The following is an 8551-nucleotide window of genomic DNA, read 5'->3' as shown; positions in this document are numbered from 1 at the left end:
GATCAACGGCTAAGATGAGTACCAAACAAATAGAGTGAGATGTATGGATGGATGGAACAGTGAGAGTGAGCGATTGAGAAGTGATGGGTGTCAAACTTATAGTAACAGAAGGAGATGATAGAGGACACGTGGAGTGAGCTAAGCATGTCATCCACTCGTGATGTGTGATGGGTTAGAATATCGAGAAGGTTGCATGGGGTGGCAGCTTTGTATGGCTAGCTGTGCCACGTGGCATTAACGTGGATGAAAAGCAGTGGGTCTTGGTAACACTGGTGTAAGAGATTCGCTGTTTTCATAAACTTCAAATGTTTGATGAGTTATTACCACTAAAAATGGATTTTGGCGGATTGGTCCAATTTTTCGGATCAAATTCGGTTGGGGTTTGCTACTCCGTAATAAACCCAATTCCTAGGGGTGGCAAAGATAATTTATACGTACTAATAATCTGATTTAGCCACGTGGCAATTTAATTGACCTACCTAACGTGATAGGCTGGGAAATCGTAGATGTGCTCTCCTCAAGATACAGAACTACGATTTCCTATAAAAAATACAATTTTATATCCCGAGAAGACTATATCTACCATTTTCAAACCTATCATGTCAGGTAAGTCGATTGAGTATGCCACGTGGTTAAGTCAGATTATCATAATTTATTTCTTAGTTCGCCTGGGCATACATATAATTCCAGAATATAAGTTTTAAGTACATTTATAATGTTAAAATATTTTAAAAAATAAAAATTGAAAAAATTCTCAATTCGTTGTTTTTTTAAAATATATATTTGAATGATGATGAGGCATTGTCAAAATTTTCAATAAAAAAAAAATGTATCCTAACCATATGGCTCCTTGAAGTCAATGACAAAGTTTAACTAGTCGGAATGGTTAGATTCACAAATTAAATAGCGAATGATTCATTGTTTTCCACAAGAGTCATGACAATATGACACGTCTGGTGGCATACTTAGATGACTCCAAGACGTGACAAGTTCGAATACAATAGATCTGTATGTCTTGGGATACACGACTACAGTTCCCCATAAAAAAGTGTATCCCGAGAGAATCATGTATCCCAAGGCATACAAATCTACTGTTCCAAACTTGTCCACGTAATGGAGTCATTTGAGTATGCCACCTAGCGAGTCATATTATCAGGACTCTTTCCACAAAGCCAATACTAATTGTATTGTGAACTAGTTTTTGAATTTTAAAATTATGACTTTTAGTTTGGGATTGCGAGTAATTATGAGAGAATAACATCATAGGTGAAAAAATTGTTTTTCGAGGGTTGGGATGGTAAAAACATTTTCTTCATTGGGTAGAAATTTTTTTATAAAACACATGAATGATTACACTTACAAAAAATCCAAGGAAATCAATTATTCACCCATTTAAAATGCGGAATCATGCAGATCCTTCAAGTTTTCTTTAGGTTCTTCTAAGCATGGTTTTAAAACTCAGTTTGACATCTCGTCTCGTTCATGGAGGAAACCGAGTTGTCTTGGGTGAGTCAACTTGTATTGGATGAGATAAATTCTTTAACTTGTTTTATACGTATTTATTCATATATATTACATTAATTATAATTTTTTTTTTTTTTGAAATAAGGTAGAATAGAAGATGTTTAATCATAAAATATTATTTTATTTAAATAATAAGAACTTAAATTTAATTAAATATACAAATCCATGCTGACTCAATCGAGTTTTTTGACTTGTCTAAGATTTTCAAAATATCATCCGAGTCATCTCATTCGTCGTCGCGAGATTTTGCACATGTGAGACGCCTTAATTATTAGCCCCGTTCATGGATGACTGAGATGACTCAGGCGAGTCATCTCGATCTTTGACGAGATTTTCATGTTTCTAAGAGACTATAAAAGGAAGAACCTCGAAAATGAGATATGTGCAATCTCTTTAGTCTTATTTGGTGTGGCCAATTAAGATTAATTTCCTTTTTCCATGGCCAATGATGCTCTAATAAAGCTTCCTTATGATTCAACTGTAATTCTTACGGCTCCACTTTTTAAAAGAAGGCTCTCGATCGCAATGACTAATTGGTTTTGAATTACATGTCTCAAATGCAGATGCTTGTCAAGAATCTTCACAACTCCTCCCACTAAAAAAGCTTCTTGAGCATTTGTGGATAGTTTGAAATGTAGATCCCTTTGGTATTTATAGGGGGTGATTTATGTAGGGTTTTATGGAGCTTAGTTATGTTTGATTCGGTTAACAACTCGACCCGAATAATGTTGTGTGGTTTTTCTGATGGGAGATTTTCTGAGGTTTTGTCCATGATTTTCTAAGGCTTAGTTTATGGAGTGGAGGCTTGGGCCTTTCGGCCCAAGCCTGAGTGCTCATGGACAAGTCTCTAGGGGGCAATGCCCCTGAAATTTTTTTAAACCCGTTTTGTAACCCATTGTGAATCCTGTGCGTAATATATAGAAGCCGTTTTTGGTGACTAGGATTTTTAGTTCTTGCTTGTCGTTTTTGAGACTGTAGCTGTACTTTGTATTTTTTTCTTGATAATTGTGAAATCTTTGCAATTCCGTGGACGTAGGCAAATTGCCGAACCACGTAAATATTGTCTTGTGCATGTGATTGTTTTCTTTTTTGACGTGTGTTTTTATCTAATTTTTGTTTTTCATTACGTTGGGAATTTCGGGTTGAATTCCTTACAATTTACAAAGTGGTACGGATAAAGATGGTAGACCTTTGTATGAATCCTGGATGGCAGGTCTAGGGATGTGATTAAGAAGAACATCATCAAGTTGGGTGGTCTAGTACCATAAACAGAGTCTTCTCATGTGCAATACATGTCTCTCTCCTATGATAACCTTCTCTAGTGTATGGGGTGGTCTTGTGCTATAAACAAGTCTTTTCATGTGCAATACATGTCTCTCTCCTACGATATTCTTCTCTAGTGTATGGGGTGGTCTTATGCCATAAAGAAGAGTCTTCTTCTGTGCAGTACATCTCTCTCGCCTCTGATATTCTCATGTGCAATACATATCTTTCTCCTATGATATTCTTCTCTAACGTATGTGGTGGTCTTGTGCCATAAAGAAGAGTCTTCTCACGTGCAATACATCTCTCTCTCTCCTATGATATTCTTCTCTAATGTATGGGTGGTCTTGTGCAATAAAGAAGAGTCTTCTCATGTGCAATACATGTCTCTCTCCTATGATAGTATTTTTCTAGAGCAGTCTTCTCTATTGTACGAGTGATCTTGTACCATAAAGAAGAGTCTTCTCGTGTGCAATACTTGTATCTATCCTACGATAGTCTTCTCTAATGTATGTAATGATGTTGAATATGTAATATAATGGTGTTTTAGTGATTTTGATTGTCTTAACTTGAAACCACATTTCATTTACACCATCTATTTTCATTGATTTATGTTCTCTGTGTCCATTACTAACTCAAAACCTCCTACACCAAAAACTCATCTTTATTGCAACTTGTTGTGTTTCTTTTGATCACCAAAAGAATTAGATACCCTGAGTCATCCTGGACAAGAACAACTGAGGGACCAGGATAATTCAAAGACTTTTGAATGATCCTCAAAAAGCTTGCCATGATGCCATCCTTAGAAACATGATGGCAAGTTTCATTGGGGTATATTATGGCTCATAATATGTTTTATCCCAACCGTTGGATTTCTTAATTTAATAATTAGGATTCCATGTTTTTTTCATACCCAAATGTGGAATATAGTTAATGGTTTTGGTTAGATCATTGTTTTAAAAATGAGTTTACTTAGGTAATGCAAGCTGATTTTCCTTACGTTTGAGGTAAAACAATCAATATGAAAAGATTATGTCTATATTAATGTTCATCATATCAAATGTTATGTCTAAAGCTTTAAAATTTGCAAAACTCACATTCGGAAAAATATGAGAAAGGATATTTTGGGTGTTTTTTTTTTTTTTTTTTTAAGTTGAGACATTTTTACTATTTGGAATATTAACTTTCCATCCAAAATTAGGGGGCATTAAGCAATAAAATCCAATATTAGGATGTGTTAAGTAATTTTTCCTGTCATCAAAGGGTTTTCAGAGGAGGAAAAAAAAAGAAGGCATTTAAGTCATTTTTAATTAGTTTCCAGAGTAGACTGAGGCCAAGGGGTCTGTAATCATTAATCAGTTTCAAAACATGGGTATATCAAATATTCACCAAAACCTGAAGGGCATGACTAAATGAAAAAACCAAAGTCCTGCTTCTCAAAACAGCGGCTTTGGGACAAGTATGCCCCTTGTAAATTTCAGAAATTACATGCAATGTCCCCGATCAAATCTCTCTTCTTCTTCTCTCTACTCAACGCACAACATGCTTCCTCTGTTCTGCAGCATACGGTTGGAGTAACTTCTGCTACTACGATCTCTTCTTCGTCTTCTGATCTCACGAGCTTCAAACGAGAATTAGCTTTGATTCCTTGGTTTAGGTGTTTTGGAAGAAGACAAACCATTGTTGGTTGTGTAACCTTTATTGTGTGTGGTGGCAGCATACAATTAAACAATGACTGAACCAATTAGTATCATTCAAATTAAATTAGATGGGAATTTTTTTTCATCTGATCCTACAATATTCGTCATCTCATGACTAGAAAGGAGTTATAGGGATATACAAGTTTTATTATATGATAACTGTCATGTTTTGATACAGGTTTTATTTTTCATATGTCCAATATTTAGGGGAGGTTTTGTCGAATTAAAAAAAAAAAAAAAAAAGAAGAAGAATATTTTAAGTTTAAAATGATGTTATAATGTTTTTATTGAATAAAAATAATAACTGTTACTTTTTTGGAGTATAATTTGTTGAATTATAATGTTAAAAATAGTAATTGTTACATATAAGGGTATTATGATTATTTTAACGGAGTCCAGAATAATTTCCAAATACAAAACTCTATCAGAAGTATTTCTGACAGTACTCCTTAGAACCTGCATCCATACGTACAACATGTATCCAACTACTTCAGACAATACTTCAAAATGTACTTTTGGGAGTACTTATGTTCTAAGTACTTCTGGTTCCTGTATCCACACGGGCTCTTAATTAGTAGTTATTCCTGTTTTGGTTTCGGGAATTGCTTCAAGTTTCTATAGTGAATGTAGTTCTGTTTAATTCTATGCTAAGATGTTTGAGGAAGTTTTGGGTGCAATTGTGATATATCATCATGATTCACAATTTATTTATCACAAAATTTTTGCTGCCTGTTTTTCTTCTTTTTGGTTATGGTGTTCTTCATGGTGTATGAACTCCCATTCTAAGCACTTGTTATAGAACATTGGGCCCTCAATCTTTGGATTGCCCTTTTCAGTAATGGTAGTCATGAATGTACATTCGGGAAATCCATGTGTTGGTTATTTTCCCTCGAATGATAATTCTACATGGTTTTATCCTTTCAGCTATTGGGCTCATCTAGATAAGATCACCCGTACAGAACATCTCAGGGCAATGGAAGAATTTCTCAAGGAATTGCTTAATCGCATTCAAACACATAAGGTAAGGCCTGCGTTTTATTTCTTTGCTTACAAATTTGATGATTCTGCTTTGCCCATATACGTTTTTCTTTCATTCTACTCCCTAAACATTAATTTAAAATTATAGAACGTAACTATCATTTATAGGTCTAGTAATTGACCTGAAAGGATGATGTTATACATTGATACCATCTACTTCAACTTGGCAGGAAAATTTTGGTAAGCAGCAACTTATGTCACTAGAATGCACTAATCAGGTAACAATTGTTCTATTGTTGTAAATTTCTCTAAATTGGTTTATGGGTGCAGAAATGGGAAAGTTCTCATGTAAATTAGTTTGATCTTGTAGTTTCAGAATGGGATGCATTTACCCTTGGCAGTGGGAGGAGGCAGCATTGCTTAATCGCATTCAAACACATAAGTAACTGCGTTTTATTTCTTTGCTACAAAATTTGATGATTCTGCTTTGCCCATATACGTTTTTCTTTCATTCTATCCCTAAAACATTAATTTAAAATTAGAACGTAACTATCATTTATAGGTCTAGTAATTGACCTGAAAGGATGATGTTATACATTGATACCATCTACTTCAACTTGGCAGAAAATTTTGGTAAGCAGCAACTTATGTCACTAGAATGCACTAATCAGGTAACAATTGTTCTATGGTTTATGGGTGCAGAAATGGGAAAGTTCTCATGTAAATTAGTTTGATCTTGTAGTTTCAGAAGGGATGCATTTACCTTGGCAGGAGGAGAGCAGCATCCTCAACACCTAGCATGGATTCCTAGTAATGACACTGAACATATGATGCTACCCGAGGACCCAAACTTACTGCCTCGGAGGTGAGTGGGCTACTTAAATTCAAGCTTTTGTATTCAATACTCCAAAACTTGCAGTTATGAAATTTTGAATTTTATCAAATTGTTGAATAAGTTAAATGATCAAGCACAACCATGTATAATTAGGGCAAAAATAAAGCAAATGGAAGTTTTTTAATATTTTTTGAGTTATCAACCCAAAATCCTTTAATTGTGTGCATGGTTCCAATGCAAACACTATGAATCCAAGAGTTTTTTGCTTCAAATTATGGTCGATGACACAAAGAAAAGATATCCCCTTTGAGACTCAATTGTTGATTGTTGAGGGCAATGATGGATGTAATTTTGGCGAGGGAAGTGACGATAGTGTAGGTGGGTCTGCAGTATATAATGTTTTCTTCCCTCCGTGTTTGATCTTTTTCTCAATTTTCTTGTATTGGAAGGTGGTTTGTTTGTTGTTATAGAAATTTTGGTACAATTCAGGGGATCCGTCCATTGAAGGATTCGAAGGGAGCCATTTAGTTTTTATGGCAGCTGGATCAGACCCATTTGATGTCATCACAAATGCAGTGAAGAAATTTAATTTTGCCTTTGTAATTGATCTGAGTGCATATTGTAAAAAAATGATAAAAATGTCGGTTCATAACTTGTTAGCTGAAAGTTCTTAAGATGATGTTTTTCAATACATGGATTGATTACAACTGGCATTGATCCAAAAATATGTTATGGGTCGACCTCTAATTTAGCTGGACTTCACAATTTTTACAGGACTGTCGAGAAGCACTTACAGACATTTTCTCATCGTGAAAAGAAGAAGGTATTCTTATTCATTACATGATTCGGTAGATGTGGAAAATTGGATTTGATATTATATGGCTTATTCATGTTTTTTACGGTTTCATGTTCTTCATGGTGTATGAATTCCCATTCTAAGCACTTGTTGTAGAACATTGGGCCCTCAATCTTTGGAATGCCCTTTTCAGTAATGGTAGTCATGAATGTATATTCGGGAAATCCATGTGTTGGTTGTTTTCCCTTGAATGATAATTCCACCGAGGTGTAATCTTGTCTTTTACCTAATGATCTGTCTTCTATCAATCCACCGTTGCTTCTCTTTTTTCTTTGTGATTTCCATAAATAAAAAAAATTATGGTTGAACCTCAATATCCACTGCAAAATTGACTTTACTATTAACTCTCTCGTCACATTTATATCTTGGGATTTCTTAATGTACATTCCGCATAGTGCCATTGATTTGTTAGTCTTTTCTGATTCCTGAGCACATCTATAAACAACCTTGTAAGTATGACAATGGTAATATTGCTTTTCTAACACTTTGAGAAGTATCTACAATGGAAGAGTGGAGCCTTTCTTATTAATGGACTAACTATTAATATATGGCCCTCTCTGATTCTGTTATGTCTGCAGGGCATAATTGACTGCTTAACCGAGCATCAGCTGCAGCTTCCTGAGGTCTTTGGAAGCTACAGATTGATCGAATGGAAAGTTGAACCACCTTTGAAACGGTATAGTATGCTTAATTTATTGATCCAATTGGTTAATTTGAGTTCTCCTAATTTGTCATTTTATAGGCAATCTGATACCACACTATATAATCGGGTATAAACCCTACGAGTATTTTATATAAAGTAATTCCTGAACATCACTAGTTTCAAGGGTGTAAGTTCAGAGCCCATTATTTTTTTATGTAGCTACAAAAGCCGATAGCTAAGGCACTGTCATCAGCTCCAGCGTCGTATTAATTTTTTTGTTAAATGTTTTTCTGCAGTATTGCAACAGTGTTTGTCGGGACTTCTTAACAGAAAATTCCATCAGTTATAGCTTTTAACAACTAAAACTAAACTATAATTTGCTTTTCATCCTTATATTTATCAACCCTTATGGGTTCTTCTGGATTTGTGCAGGACATGGTGGAAACAACACTTCTTGGCAGTATTTGTAGGACTAATAGTTACATTGGTTCTCTGTTTCGCAAGTGTCGGGATGTGGTTTGTTTGGAGACAGAGACCGCAAGCATTTGGTACGTACAAGCTCGTCGGCGCAGTTGTTCCTGAACAAGAGCTTCGGGAACAACTATATTATGTGTGCCATAGTTTCCTTAATTCTTTGTTTCTTTCATTTTATTACTGATTGACAATGCACCCCCAATAGAGGTGAAGTTTTCCTTCATGTCAAAGTGTCCCCTTCCATCACCCCAGATTATTGACAACTTGGCACAACGGAG

General features: G+C 35.1%; 1 long non-coding RNA gene across 1 annotated transcript; it reads left to right on the top strand.

Annotated features, from left to right (window-relative positions):
* The first annotated feature begins 5693 nt into the window (after positions 1–5693).
* Positions 5694–6360, top strand: LOC147388564 (uncharacterized). The gene is made up of 3 exons (XR_015170906.1): positions 5694–5743; positions 5836–5875; positions 6243–6360. It is a non-coding gene; the product is annotated as an uncharacterized LOC147388564 (long non-coding RNA).
* Positions 6361–8551: the final 2191 nt, after the last annotated feature.

The sequence above is a fragment of the Akebia trifoliata genome, chromosome 12 (genome assembly GCF_017979445.1).
Source record: "Akebia trifoliata isolate Shusen 1 chromosome 12, ASM1797944v1, whole genome shotgun sequence".
Lineage (NCBI taxonomy): Eukaryota > Viridiplantae > Streptophyta > Magnoliopsida > Ranunculales > Lardizabalaceae > Akebia > Akebia trifoliata.
Note: the sequence above shows the minus strand (reverse complement) of the source record. Positions and strands in the feature narration are given on the sequence as shown.